This window comes from Semicossyphus pulcher, unplaced genomic scaffold (genome assembly GCF_022749685.1).
Source record: "Semicossyphus pulcher isolate SPU_LCO1_2020_fin unplaced genomic scaffold, fSemPul1.0.p SCAF_6, whole genome shotgun sequence".
Lineage (NCBI taxonomy): Eukaryota > Metazoa > Chordata > Actinopteri > Labriformes > Labridae > Semicossyphus > Semicossyphus pulcher.
Window position 1 is genome coordinate 20,146,674 of NW_027211737.1, and position 15,954 is coordinate 20,162,627.

A 15,954-nucleotide genomic window follows, 5' to 3' on the forward strand; every position below is an offset into this window, starting at 1 on the left:
TGTGATCTGACATCTGAGAGGGGGAGAAATACAAGGGAGAGAAAGGGAGACAGAGAATGGGTAAGGGCGGGGGAGGACGAGGGGGGGACAGACGGGACTGAAAGAGGGGAAGAGTGATGCTGGTAGAGGAAATGAAGATGGGGTAAGCGTGAGAAAAATAGTGAGAGTGAATGTTAAGTAGGGCCGGACAGTGAGAATTAATATGATTAGGAAGGAGAAGGGGATGGAGAGTAATGAAAGAGGCTTCTTTTTCCATAAGAAACTATTTGTCAAAAGTGTTATGGATCATACTTTTGAGTTGTAGTCTGAAACATGTTTCTGGGACGCTTTGACAGATTTTTCTTTTAAAAACATAAACCTGACTTTCAGCATGTGGAGGAAAAACAACAAAAGCACGAGAAGAAATATTCTACTTTTTAATTGTTTCACATTTTGCCAGATTTGACAGACATAAAGAAGTACACTAAAATCAGCCCCCAAATGTTGCTTTGAGCTGATGGAAACAGGCGCGCTTCTGGGTACTGTCTGAAATCTGTTTCCCCACGTTGCCTAAGTCAGTCTGGATAAACTACAACTGTGTCAGGTGTAGGATTTTGATCAGCACGCACAGCGCTTTGATCACCCTGCCTGCTTTTATCAGCACGCGCGCTCTTTTCATAACCAAATAGGACCCAATTATGTCAAGCACATTGTTCTTTACCTGGAGTGCCAAAGCTCTACACAGTAAGGAGGAAATAACTCAACTAAAACATCACCTGAGGGATAAAATGCTTTTATTTAGCTGTCAAAAAGTATACTTGTTAGACTCAATCAATTACAGGAAATAAATAGCGGTTACAATGTGCAGAAAAACTTTATCCTGTAGTGTTCTCCCGTGCAAGAATGTAAAAAAATAAATGCATTTGCATATTAGTGCAAGGTATCAAGATTTGCAAATTGACAGGAATACAAAAATATAGATGAAGTGCAGGTCAAAGAAACCTCTCGGACACCTTGGAGCTCCTGTTCCGATGAAATTCAGGCTCCTCTCGTTCATCAGGACGACTCGGTTACCTAAAAAACACAAAAAGGAACGTGATTAAAACACTTTCCAGAACATGCCGAAAATTTCAGGTTATCATTCACCTTCTAGTTACATCAAAGCTCTATAAAAAGCACATCCTGTATAACACGTTTAACAACAAACTTCTCCTAAAGCGCGGTACACACTACAAGATAATCGGGGTGATTTTGGGCCCGATTCCCCTCTTCCAACAATCACAAGCAAAGTCCCGATTTTTTTGATGGTTCTAAAGATGATCTCTCCAGATGTTCCTGTGGTGTGACTGATGTTAAGATTGATTTTACTTCCCCCGATCTGCTCAGAAGGCCATCAATCTGTTATCCTGTTGTGTGGGTGGAACCCCGATGACAGCCAAGCACGCACTCTGTGGGTCGTCACGTGGAACCAAACGATAGCCAATGGGGAAGCAAGCTGACTTAAGGAGGAAGCACGACAACGGCAGCCATGGCAACAAAAGCAAACATAAAGTAGCATGTACAGCCCGTGTTCATGCCGTCTCCACCACTTCATCCACGGTTCTTCCTGAATTTTCAGTAAAAAGTCCAAAAACTATCATCGCCAATTCTTCCTGCCCGTTGTCCGCCATGTTTGTTTACTCTAAAGTCTCGTTTGACCGTGAGAGTTTTGCTAGACTTCCTGATTTGAGTGTCGTGACTCCGTGAATGTAATCTCTTAGTGTGCGCTGTTTTGGCGTAATCGTTGCTCTCCACACACTGTAGGAGCAAAACTGTTCATTCTATGATTATGTATCGTCATGTGTGGGGTCTCTCACATTTTCATCATCTGTTAACATTTGAAACATCTTTTAGTGTGTGCCAGGCATTAGTCTTAATTTAGGAGTAAGACTGAACCGTTGTGGGGAGAGGAGATCTCAGCAACCAGCAGGTTACACTTTTAAGCACACGACCTCTAAAGATACAGTTTTCTGTTGCTAAAGCGTGAAGGACAGCACTTGTTGTAGACTTTCATCACATCCCAGAGCTCGTCCCTTGAATGAAAGGAGTTCACTGAGCTGTGAGTTCCCGGTGTACTTGACAGTGACAAAGACCTCGACAATAGCCGCTGACATTAGTCCCCCTCATATCACGCTGCACTTTCCTCCCATTGTTCACCCTGCACTTCTCACATGTATTGTCTTACGTGATATCCTTAGAACCTGATAAGACGCCCGCTGAAGGTTTTTTTGTAGCTGAGGACACAAGCCTGGGAGTGTCTCAGGGTTACAGCTGCTTATTATTCTCTCATAGAGGAGGCCGGGAGACTGTAGGGTCTGGGGAACGCCTTATCGGATCCCCTTTACACCCCGCCTAACCTGGGTTACCTGCACCTCCAGCCCTTCCTCCATTACTCTAGCCCTACCTGACACTCCCTTCCTCTTGAAAGACATTATGGTATTACATTTCCCCGAAACTATAGAGCCTGCTGACAAGCATGGGAGGTATTCTGGGGCCCGGTGTGAATGTATAGCTTGTACAGAACAGCTGGTGTAATTTGAGACAGTAAGGATGCCCTACTGGCTCAGTTAAATCTTCAATCTGTGCTGTCATTGTCTGCATGAGACAACAAAGGGAGAGCAACACGTCACTTTAGGATTCAATGACTTGAACAGAGTTGTTTCCGAAAGGTTTACTCAAAATGTATTTGCCGATTTTTTTTTTTTTTACGCTTGAAATCTCAAAATTAGATGCATCCCGTCCTTAAAGTCAGCATATCTCTGTTTTTTTTTTCTCCAGAATGTACAAAAGTAGTGTTTTTGGCCAGGCTGTCTCCTTCAACAAATTTCTCTGATGCTTGCTTGACAGTACAGAGCAGTCCAGAGTTGGCAGGAGGTCCCTGGGCCATCAACAGCCAAACTCTAAAAGATGAAGGGAGGTGGATTCAGACAACTCAAGCACAAACCTCTGCCTGCTCGCAGCACCTCAAGGGCACGCGCTGCACCGCCTGGCCTGCCTGTCTATCCTCGGCAGCTGATCTTAGTCAAAGCTACGTGTGCCCCTCTCTGCATCCTCCTCATCTTCACTGCTGACACTGCAGTTTAAGGCCTGGATATGAGGATGATGTCCGCAGTGTGGGTATGTGTGTGTACAGGGCTTTGCTCGTGTTTCTCAGTATTTCTGATCATTTTGTTACATCGAACAACGTGTGATAGTCACCAACTGAGCAGGTAGATTAGAGGTAATGTACATGCAGCAAAGGTTTGCATGTGAAATATCTGGCCTTTAATCTATCAGTGATGTCACAGCTGGTGTTTACCACGCAGGGTAATAACTTTATACGAAGACATGTTTGTATAACACAACAACACTATTACAGAGATTCATAATAAAGGGGTTATACTTTACTTCCATAGAATTGATTATGATATAGAATAGTTATTTTCCTCTCTCAGAATTGTGGGCATGTAAATTATAGTTTTTCATCAGCTGTCAACAGCAAAACATCATGTTGACATCATGATTGTGATGTAGCCTGAAATGTGAGATACTACTTTACCTCTGACTTACACACGGTATTTATAATACTTACAGGGTGTTTGATAGAAACAAGGTTTCTGACACAAACCAGCTTTTCAAAACAGGATAATGCACGTCATGTATTACAAACTGGGGCGTATTTTTATTGCTCGGCCTTCATCCTATCAGTTTCTAAGCATATCCTTGACTGTTTACTGCACTGATAGAAGGCTGGAGACAGCACATAACAGAGCTTTACATGAGACCGATCGGGTTAGGGTTAGTGCTTATTAATTAACTATAATTGACCCAATTTAACTGAATCAAACTGATGGTTACATGTGGTGTGGTTGGTGATTTAAACTGTTGGATCATAAATTTTACACTGCTCAACATCATCACACTCTGTGTTTATGACGTCATTGTTTTAGGCCCTTAGCAATCAAAATAGTGACTATATAGTACTGTATAGTTCCTTTCCCACTGGTGCTTAGTGGGAAAGGCTACAATCGGGATTCAGACCCGGGTCAAATGACTCAGCAGTAGACCCAGGTAATTATCCCCTCGGCTCCAATCTGCAATGATGGGAACACAAAACCCGGGTCTACACACTTATCTCCGCCCCCTTTTCCGACGGGATGCTATGCTCCGTCTGTGACTTCTGTGACTCCTTGTCATCTCAGCTACAAATTCCGCCCGTCTCCATCCAAGCAGCGCTTGAACATCGTTCCTAAATTGTCGGTGCTGAGTTTGATAAACAGGCTGAATGAGAATAAGATACAATAAAGACCTAACCACCGTAACATCTTCACTGTTTACTAACCCTGTTTGCGGCGCGTTTGTAACGTCAGATGGTGACGCAGCAGAAAAGAGACTGACAGGAGTATACTTCACTGTCAATGGGAAAAGAGACAACCGGCATTTATAAGTGGGTCTTCTCAGGTCTTAAAAACCTGGCGATACAATATGTTTCATAATACAGGGGTTACGATTCAATATATTGTGATATATTGAGATACTGTAAGCAAGGTGATGTATTGGGATTAAAAAAAAATCTAATTTAGCCGTCAGCTCTGCACGCCGTGGGAGCCGCTCTAATTCTTTCGAATCAGCTATCAGTGGTAATGTTTGCTAATGCTAGCGGCATGCTAGGGATATGGGTTAAACCTTTTCCTGTCTCAGTTGACGTTGTTACATTGGAGTGTTGGATACAAATGGCTGAACTGCCATCTAGCTGTCAGGGATTTAGCACAGGATATTTAAGTGTATCGACATTTTCTTACACCCCCATACTGTATTAGACGCGAGGAACAAAAGCCAAAACATGGAAAATGAAACTAGTTTTAAAAACAATTATCATCTAAATCTTTACCTCACCAAATAGAGAATCTAGAATTTAAGTGTAATGAAAAGAAATGTATACAGTTGTTTTGTTTATCTAAATTTGGGGATTCTTTACTGCCAGTCGACCCAGATTTTCCCAGAGCACTGCAAACATGGATAGTTGCCATGCTCTCCATCACAATGCGCATTTATGCAGAAAAATACAGAATTTTTTGGGGAGTGGTCTCCCCTCATCCACAAAAAAGGATTTCATGTCAAAGCGTCCCTGGGGAAATCGACAAAGGCAGAAAGTAGTGACTGGTGTTGCCCCAAGTCTGATAACATGGTGGAGGAGCTGTATGCCTTGCTCTCCTTCTGCTAACTACTCCCAGTAGACTGCAGTCAGATGCCTCCACTCAGCATGAGGAGGCAACTGATGCTGCTGCTGATCTGCAGAGAATAAGACTCGACTGAAGCCCATCAGGGCTCGGAGAGACTGCTTATACAGACTCAGCGCAGGAGGAACACGGTGCACTCGCATGCATTAATGCATACAGGTACAAACATGATCTTGCACTATGTGTAAGACTACTTCATTTGCATTCTATAATCTTGGACTGGGGAAGGTTTGGATGCATACTCGCATACATACAGATGCCAAAATACAGACTAGGGGCAAGAAGTAGACACACGTGCACAAATGCACAGACGTGGATACCCTACATGCACAAAGATATGACTGACACACACACAAACACATCTCCCCACCACCCTATTCACTCCCTCTCCTTTCTCTATCCGTCTATGTCCGTGCTTCTGAACCTGAGGGAGACATATTCTTTTTCATCTGTCACTATGGATGGAAACAGACATGTTCAAAACACACAACAATGGCCTCCCCAGCACAGAGGAGGCTCTATGTTTTGTATGCTTGAAGCACTGCATTATCTCCTAAGTGTCTAGCAACCCCAGTATAGTAAATAATGGATGCTCCTCTTCCTTCTGAAAAAAACCCCTTCTTTCACATCAGGGACCAGTCATGGTTTACCTGTATAAATGCCCTTTCTGTGTCTTTGGAGAAATGGATAGCACTAAAGGATGTGGGTCAGACGATTTCATTAGCACAGCATTTCTCTCTGTGTCTCCTTCAATCAGCCGTTTGACAGAAGCAATGTCACTCAAAATGTCTTACAGACACTTTCATATGGAAGTCTCTGAGAGAAAGGATGCATGGACTGCTGATCCATAGCGGGGAATTTGTAAAATATGGCCCATATAACAAGAGGGCAGGATGGTGAATGCTTGAGAGGAGAGAGCGTGTAGTCACCTCTGAGATCAGCTGAATATCCTTCATGTCTTTCGCTCGCTGAATCCAGTCGTTATGCTGTTTGTTTCTGGGTCATGATCTGTCAGGTCCCCATTTTACCCTATAAAAAGAGAATAAGCATAATGTTAGTGTTGTAGATGTTCATATACAATCAAACAAGCATAAATACACATGCGAAGAAGACGTACAGCTGAACAAGCGCGGAATCAGTCATCTATGCCTTACTGGATCTTGCTTTTTGACCTACTTGTTCATCCTTACTTTGTACAGTTAACACTAAGTGGGATTAGACAGGACTATTGTGTGCCACTATGTTACTAAGTCTCTTTGGTCTCCCTCCTCCCCCATTCATTCTGAGGGTAACATCGAAAGAGTTTCAGCTATTGTGAATTATTTACTTGATTCACCATACGGGCCTTTAACCTCTGAGCAAATGCACAGGCAGCCGGGGTTAAAAATACACTCCCACAGGATCCTAGTTGACTCCACGTTCATGTGTGTGTGCGTGCGTGTGCAGGGATATGGGCTGGAAATATAAAATAGTATATAACCTGTGACACATGGAGCACCTTCCATTCTCTCTCTCTTTTACACGCACACAGGAAGTCATCAGTGCATCATTATGTGCACACTTTCTGTGTGTGGAGCCAGGCCGTCCCAGATGGGATTATTATAACGCAGCTTGATCTGTGCAAGAGCTCGGAGTGTGTGTGTGTGTGTGTGTGTGTGTGTGTGTGTGTGTGTGTGTGTGTGTGTGAGAGTGTGTGTACATGTTTGTTAGGGAGTAAGTGAGTCCTGACCTGTGCTTCATGACCTGAGTGAATGTGAGGGCGCACCTCGCTTTGTCTGTGAAAGTATAAAATATATAGTACAAGCATAAAGTTGTGCCATGCCGCACCATTAGCAGGAAGGTGTTTTCCTCAACAGCTCTGTCACAACTACAGAAACTAGCTTACATACTGTGTGAAAACATGCATGTCTAACGGAAAACAGAACGAGGCTGCAGCCGCCTCCTTGTCCGAATGTGTGAATATTAATGCCACCAAGATAGGTGTGCCTTAATGGATCTACACACACACACACACACACACACACACATCGACACCAACTCTGCTTGGCCATGTTGCCGTGGTATGTCCCTGGCATGCAGCAGTGTTGTCATGGATACCCCCAGACACATCCGCCATCCCGTAAGCGGGGGGATGCTGAGCGCTTCAGAGGGGCTGGCGCCGAACTCGCCCCCTCCTCCCCCAAACCCTCAACCCCCATTCTCTATCCCCCTTCCCCCCCCAAAAAAACTGAATCCCCGTCCCTTATTCTCCCCGAAAAACTGGCTCAGCTTCATAAAAGGCTCGCTGCTTGTCAACGGGGCAGGCCTGGAAGCACACAGACACAATCCTGTCCTGGTGTTGGGGCATTGCTCTCACCTGGAACGGGCTGTTAAGTAACTAAAACATGGATGGTGCATGAGATACTGTATGAAGTTAGAATACCACCAAAAAAAGTAAGGATGCACGATGTTGGATTTTTTGCCGATATCAGATGTGCCGATATTTTCCAACCCTTTTTGCCGGTTGCCACTTTCGATACCGATATATTAGGCATGTGCTTTTTTCCACCTAATTGCAGAGAACATCAAGTCTCCCCTGTAGAGGAATTGATATCATGCCTACTCTAATTGTAGTGGCCAAAAACTGCCATACTGCAGACATCTTGCACCCGTCTTCACGCTTGACGAAAGAGGCGTGGTGCAGGCAGTGCGCGCACACTCACGCCGAGTCAATATCGTAGCATTACGTCAAGCTTTTTTAGGGAATCATCGAGCATTTAAGCATAATTAAAGCGTTGTTTTATCGGCGGAAAATATCGGCAGAAATATGACATATCTGTCGATGCTGATATGTCATTTTCAAGCCATAATCCGCTGATACCGATAACATGCCGATAATATCGTGCATCCCTAAAAAGAAGCCTTAAAATCGATGCTAAGCAGGGGAAATGGCGTTATGTGTGTGTGTGTGTGTAGGTGTGTGTGTTAGGCCTCAGGGCTCTGGTTAAGCCTGTAGTTTATCCTGAACTGATCCTTTTCATTAGCCATTATCAATAATTCAACATCGCACTTGCTTTAATGGTTTAACGTGGGCAAACCGTCAATCGGCACACATCCACACTGACACACACACACACTCTACTTAACAGCACTCACTCTCTTGGCCCTGTGCCACTAAGGTGAATATAGATGTGTAAACGTGCACATAACCCAGTCAGAGCACCTTAAAGCTTTCAAAGGTAAATCCCTATCAATGTGAAAAACCATTCTGCACCATCAGCGCCGTCACAGGACCCGCTGATTTAGAGAAGAAATCATTTACGAGTCCCCTACAAAAGTCTGTTTTACTGTATATAAAGTTATATTTCCAATAAAAAAGGCCACATCAAATCCTCCGCTCTGAGCTGAGGAAATGAAAGGGTTAATCTTTTATGACGCGTCCCCTCCCTCATCCGTGCTCTCTTTTGCCCTCCCTTTCATATTCTCCAGCATGGCAGCGCTCAGCGGCTGCACATATGCTGGAGAAAAAAAAGGAATCCTCTTTGATTGGAAGGCTAATTTGAAGTGTCAATTATTCTTATGCAAATGAGGGTACAGTTTCTCACATCTGAAATGGGTTGGGGGCACAGATGGGTGTGCCTGTGTGTGTGTGTGTGTGTGTACAAATCCAAAAAACATACAGCGCCATTCCTTCCCCCCCCCTCCCCTCCAACTCTATACCTCTTAGGGAAGAAAGCTGACATACAAAGACAGCCGGCATAATGGGACGAGGTTATTTGCATGCACATTGTCCGCGCTGAACGGCAAACAGATCATAAATTGAGAACACAATGCCAAAACAGTAACAAAGGCGGAGAAGTGCAAGTCAGCGCCCAAAAAAAACGGCGGCATTGGTTCCATGTTGTAACGTAAATAATGGAATGATGTTGGGTAAACAGGAACACAACGAAGGCTTTGGATGTACCACGGGAAGTATTGTGGGCAAACAAAACAATTTACTAAAGGTTTTTGTCATCGAAACGCTTTCCCCCGTTTTTGCTTTTCCACGCTGTAGGTGCAAGCAGGAAATATAATCCCAGAGAGAGAGGTACAAGGAGATCCTGTTTAAAGAAGAAGGTAGGGAGAGAATGGGGGAGAAATTGAGAGCGACAGAGTGTGCCTAAAAGCATATGTTCGCGTCTAAGTACAGTGTGCGAACGAGTGCACGCTCCTCTTTATGGTAATTAAAGCTCCAAACGTGAGTCTGGATGAGAGATTTAGACGCACAAAGAGAGACAAAGTGAGGATAAAAGAAAGAAGAAGCAGACAGACAGAGGACTCTACATATAGAGTCTGTTGTCTGACCCTCTCAGCTGATGTGTGCTTCAAGTAAAAAAAAAAAAAAAAAAAGCTTTTCAGGCCCAAAACAGGATCAAACAACCTGCTGTGGAGTCTGGTTACACCATAACAATGGCTTACATTCACTCCCAGCTTCAGCTCACAAGCTTTTCCCCCCTCAAAGGGTGTAGAGGGAGAGAGTCTGGTTTTGGAGGGTGGGTGCGTACGGGTATGGAGGGGAGTATAGCGATATCTTAGACGATAATGGTGTTGAACAGATTAGATGGTATCAGCCTACCATGTTTGTTTTCAGCTGTCTGCTTCTAGCAGCTCTACTGAGATCCATGGACAACCCCGCCGGCGCTCTCAATCTCAAGGAAACTTCTAGATATGGCTGCAGAAAGTAAAGCACTCTGATAGATAGCCGTCTCAGATAAAGAGGACGAAGGACTGATTATTTCCGATAAACCCGCCAGTGTCAAAACCAGTTATTGTCCGAGTGATCGCATCGAACGTTTCATGGACTTTTAATTGACTGCCGCCTGAATGAGTCGCTCTTTTACGCTCCTCTTCATTAGCTCGGGATTTTAAACTCGGACGTACTGACGGATTCCTAAAGATGTCTTATAGGACGTCCCTGTAAGCTTCTCTGTCCACAGCAGACAATCTGATTAATCACGGAGCCACAATAGACAGCTACTATCTGCTAACCTCCTGCTTCTCAAGCAGAGAAAAGCAGCCCGGGCAATTTGTATTTGTTTTGCATTGGTTCAGTAGTTCTGGAGGAAATTAGTATGCAGTCAGGGATGGGAGAGCTTGTCAAGATCAGGGTGGTGGAGGGGGATCTCTCCCCACCCACCGCGTGGATCTACATTCATGAACAAGGTTGACAAGAAAGCTGACTAGTGTAAAGACAAGGAGCAAATAAAATGGCGGAGAGCAGCATGAATATTCTTTTTCATATGAGTGCACCTTCACAGACAGGCCCCCTTCCTTTATCTGTCTGTCTTGCATGTCTGCTCATCTGTCAAGACGCTCAAGTCTCTCTTTTCCCTTCCAGCCCCTCGTCTCTTTTCTGAAACCATGTGTCATACGCGTCAAAAAATGCGAGGGCCGGTTTTCTTTTTTGAGGGTGTTCTGCTGGACCATAGAGCGAATAAACATCCATGTCAGGAGAAAGCGATCTGGGGCCCTTCTCTGGCTGAGCCCGAGCTCTCCTGGGAAACACACAGCTCACACAATGGATAGAGGAGGCCTTTTGTTGAGTCTCTGGGAGCTGCGGGGCTAGCTCTGGATCAAACAGGGGGTGTGTGTACATTTCTGAATTTTGCACACGCACACACACACACACAAGTACGAGGGCAAACCACACTGACACGCGAGAGTGAACACACACACACCTTCGCCCACACACACACACACACACACACAGAATCACAGACTTTCCTCGTCTCCGTAAACTCAGTGTGACTAAGTAAACTTCTTCACCCTTTTGCAGTAGTTACCCAGGGCAGGAAGATGAATTTGAAATAGCCAGCAGGAGAAGAGAGGAGAGACAAAAGAGGAGAATGGTGACGTAAATCAGTGTTGGACTGATTTAAACAGGTTTAGTGTCGGTCTGAAAGGGGGGGCTGTTGTGTTGTACGATATAGAAATCACAGTTCAAAGCCTGTGGCCGGGCTCCCTCCTGGGGTCCGAGGCAGGGAAACCCTGCAGGGTAGCATCTCATGCTCACCGGTAGCCTGTGTGTGGCACAGTTGTTTATCCCATCGTCATGAGATGTTTCTGAAACATATGATCTAATATTGGCATGAGATAACGGGGGAGGGGTTTGCACATTAGTAAGATGCTCTATCAGCTGGTTATGTAAGCATTGTCTAAGAGCTGTGCTTGTTGAGGCTGAATCCTGTGAACAAATGTGGTAAGAAAACAGACAATACAATGTAACACTGCTACACTTTACTTCCCAGAATGCATTTTAATACATTTTATCCGAGCCACTGCCTTGCTCCTGGCCGTCTGCCCCTCGTGCAGCATCTATGGGAATTCTCCTCACTGAAATGAACTCACACTGTCTGACCCTATTCATCCCCAGGACTGCACTTTCCCTGGGACTCCCCCTTTTCCAGTCCCGCTTTCCCACAGACCCCTCTCCCTCTCTTTCTCTCTCTTTGCATCCTCCCCTTCTTTCTCCCTACCTTCCCACTGCCCCCCCCCCCCCCCCTTTCCAAGTCTCTGCCTTGCTTTCAACTCCAATTTTGGGCACAATGAAGTTGTTCTGGCTGACAGTTTGGCCAGTAGAATAAGTGTTGTTTGAGCCTGCTGTGTGGCCCTGTAGTGGGCCCATTCTCCCCCTCGCCGGCTCAGTTACCGAGGGCCTTGTTGGTGGGACACGGAAGCCATCCGTCCCCACGCTCCCACCCTGACCCAAACAATTAGCCTGAAAGCGCACGCACGCTCACCTGCGCCTCCTCTTTGCACACTAGCACAAAATCTTGCGACGATGCACCAAAATGATGTAGTTCCCCTAATTCTCAGTGAGTGCAGCAGTGTTTAAAGTCTTCATCCTTCTGTCTTTCAGATGCTTCTCCTCCATATTGCATCTCTTCTGGTGCCCTCGCTGCTACACCACAGCCAGGTTGGCCTGATTTACTCAGTTACTCCATGTCTTGTAGGACGTGTCAGAAAGGATTCTGTATTGGGGTCAGCTGGAAAGACAAAGCCTGCAGCCCTCTCTCCTCCGTCGCTTTCAGTAAGCATCAACCAGCCTCTCTCTCCCCCCTCTCTGCGCCCCCTTATCCCCCTGTTTCCCTGTATTTCTTCTCCAGATCTCTGTCTCTGCGTTCCAATCAAAGAAATATAAAAAAAAATCACACTATAAATATTCCTGTTGTGTGTATCCATCCTGACCCATACACACACACAAAAGCGCACACACAAACACAGAAGCCAGGACATGAGAAAGTGGCCGGGAGAGGCCCTGATGGGGGGGGACCATATGTCCAGGCGTTGTATATCAGTCGGCTCGCCCTCAGCGCTCCGCCGGACCACCATAACTTAGTTTGTCTTCAGCACAAAGTTTGGTCCAAGCTTGGCTGGGTTCATTAGGAAGCTATTCTCTGCAGCCAATGAAGCTCAACAGACCTCCAACAAAGGAGCTAATCACACCCACTGCTGCTCTCTCTCTCTCTCCCTCGTCTTAGCTCTGTCTCAAAAAAAAATACCCCTATTTCTCACACCTTTCAGAAAAAGAGACCAAATATAAGAAATGAGTCTGTGCCAAACAGCTGTTAACCAAGTTTTTGACAATACAGAACAATCTGTAGGCTGTAGAGCGTGGAGAATAAACAACCACAGCAGAAAAGCTAAATAACGACAGAAGATACCTTTCACTCTTCTGTGTCTGGACTGAAACAAAAACAGATAATTGCGTCTCAAAAGAAGATTCACACCTGCACCTGTTTGTGTATGTGATTTGACCCGCAGAGTGTCATGTTCTCACCTGACAGACACTTCGCTGTCTCGGATGTGTTACCGAGATGCCGTGTGTAGAATGTACGCCCTTACCAACAATGTGTTTTGTGCGTGCAATTTGAGTGCATGTGCGAGCAAAAAAGGGGATGCAGCGCGCTGACAATGGAGAGCCCCGGGCTGCCGAATACTTGAAATGACCTTGAACCTCAGCGTTCTCCGTTCCCGTGGCTGCAGGGACGGTGAGCACGTCTGTACGTTTTGTGCATGTGTGTTTGAGGAGAAGAACAATGAGGCTTTGCACTTTTGTCTGTGCACATAATAGCTCTTCCAAAATTCTTAACGCAGACAGTCAAAATATTTCCTATAAATATGTAGGAAATGACGTGGGTGAGTTTTACGGCGATTATATTTATGAAAGAGCTAATGATCTCTGCTTGAGTTGGACTGTTTTTAACATTTGAGTGCAGATTTATCTCAACAAAATGAGCTGTCCACTTTCACATGTGTGTCCTTCCCAGCCGGCAGCGACTCTGTTTTCTCGCCCTGCATCCAGCAGAGAGAGAGGCTTGCTCCATACCATCTCCCCTACTGTGCACACAGACTACAGGCAAGCACGAACGTGGCTGATCTTGACATGGCTTAAACACACAGACACTGTACGCTAAGGGTGGTCTCAAACCACGCAAATGCACACACAGACAGACACACGTTTGATGCACGCCGATGAAGAGGACTTGGTGGGTTAAGGATGGTGGTAGGGGGTAGTGATGGCGGAGGGAGACCCAGCGAGGGGCGGTAAAGGCCATGTCACCGGGCCCTGCTCGGACACAAATGTCAGCAGCGGGACTACCTGTACGTGGAGACCCGGCGGTGAGAGAGCAGGGGATGATCGAGAAGAAAGGGATAAAGATGAGAGGAGCAGACAGAAAACAAATGAAGGTACAAGAAAAAACCTTAAAGCTAAAATGATTCGGGATTAAAAGAAACAGAAACAAGCTTTTTGAGCAACATGACAGAGCCAACCTCTTTCCATGCAACAACCATGAAAGAGTTTTTATTTTTACACGTCTGAACACCAGCGGAATATTAACTGATCCGACTCCCTTTGCAACATCAACACAGAAGGTAATTTTCCAGAACCTCAGTCTGAAGCGTTACTCAAACCGATGCAATCCCGTGTGCACCCCTCCCTCCCTCCCTCCCTCCCCTGCCCTGTGTTACCATCCCTGCTCCCCATCCATTAGACGTTGCACGTTTCAACTTCCAAAGTGGAAGGGGGGGGAACACAATGCCCTCTGCAGCCTAAAAAACACTGAATACATTATAAGTATTTTGCACTTGCACTTTAATATTCCAACGGATGCAAACAAACAAGCACGCATACAGTATACGCTGAGATCCTGCAATGTTTCTCTCTCTCTTTTTTAAAGGTCAAAACACAACCCTGCACCAGTGTGAGGCACTTTGAACACCAACAAAACACTTCAACACATGCTCTCTATGTTAAAGGAGATAAAATTCACTTTCCAGCTCCTCAGGTAACAACAGAATGGATGTACATTGTGATGCATTTTGCTATTCATCCATTCAGCATTAGTGCAGAAGCTCTTATATAGACAGAGAATGGGGGCTGTAAGTAGGGACCTTGTATTTCAGGTTCAGTGTAATCAACGTGTGGGTTATTTTTGTGTACGTACAAAACGCACGATTTAACTTCGGAAATTGGAAGTTCAGACACACATAGTCACAAGGTTACACACAGCCACACAATGTGGCTCTTATAGGAGCTTAGATCCTAACAGACAATAAAGAGGGAAAATAATACCAGTATAATTTATTATAACATAGGCATTCAATTTTACAAATAGAGAGCGTTTGAATGAGATGAACTTAATAGGATTTTTACTTCAGAGCTATATTTTAACGTTTAACGAAGGTCTTTCTGCTCTTATGGTCTGTTGTTGCTTTAAAGGGCCAGTTCGCCAATTTTCAACCTCAGTCCTATCATGCTATTATGGGGAGCTAATGTCATTATGGTAGGAAAAAAAATGCAGTTTGGCTGTGTGCCTTTGGAGGATGCTATCCACTTCTACAATGGGCCCTGGAAAACCTCAGGGAGGCCAGGGAGCTTGCTAATTACACTTCCTCAATCTAGGACGCCCGCCTCCGATGTCATGTTTTCTTTTAGACGATCCATCGGTATGTTCTCGTCATATTTCGGGTTCTATACCACTCTGAGCCATTGCCTGCAGCGTCTCTCGGTGGGCCGTTCCCTTCAGAGGGAGTGGCGCAATGCATGCTGGGTGTTGTAGGAATGTAGAATGGGCGAAACCACAAGCTGTTTGTACAACTTTCTCCACAGCTATGGCGACAATTTCAAATATCATTGCCTCTGTTGATTTCAGAGAAGAGATTGCTCCTTTATATGAAGTGTTTCCACTTTTAGGTTAAATGATAAAAATATTGAATAATTGTGAAATTATTGATCATGATTCTGAAGGAAATGTCTACACAGATTGTATATGCTATGATCCATTGCATAATTGCACAAAAATGTGATTGAAGTACACACAGACTTGCACACATATACACACACACTTAATTTCCAGATGGCCATAGTGTAAAAGGTCTGGCTAAAACCACAACAAAAGATTGCCTGAACCAAACCGGAGACCATCTTCCTCTCAGAGCTCGTCTTCAGAGAAAAACACGTCCTACACCCCAACTCTTAATACAATTTCCCCCCCCTCCCCTCTCCTTCATTTCCCTTTGTTTCCCCCATTTCTAACCTCTACCTGGAATCACAGCAGAGTTCCTCAGTGAAAGCACCGTGTTCTTCTACTCATCACCGACACTTTTATAGAATCCTCAGCCAGACAGTGGTGATTTGTGCCTGTGTTAAAGCAGAACTACTCCTTGCCTCTTTCACAATATAGATTGCTGCCAT

At 45.0% G+C, this 15,954-nt stretch overlaps 1 long non-coding RNA gene across 2 annotated transcripts in view; it reads right to left on the bottom strand.

Annotated features, from left to right (window-relative positions):
- Positions 1 to 441: 441 nt before the first annotated feature.
- The window catches only part of LOC138610717 (uncharacterized), a 39,474-nt gene continuing 23,961 nt past the window's right edge, over positions 442 to 15,954 (bottom strand). Inside the window, exons 3-4 of one of the 2 annotated variants that reach the window (XR_011309584.1) lie at positions 6,167 to 6,266; positions 442 to 1,053 (exon numbers count right to left, since the gene is read on the bottom strand). This is a non-coding gene — a long non-coding RNA (uncharacterized lncRNA). The remainder of the gene's footprint in view (positions 1,054 to 6,166; positions 6,267 to 15,954) is intronic. The other variant, XR_011309583.1, reaches the window with a different exon arrangement.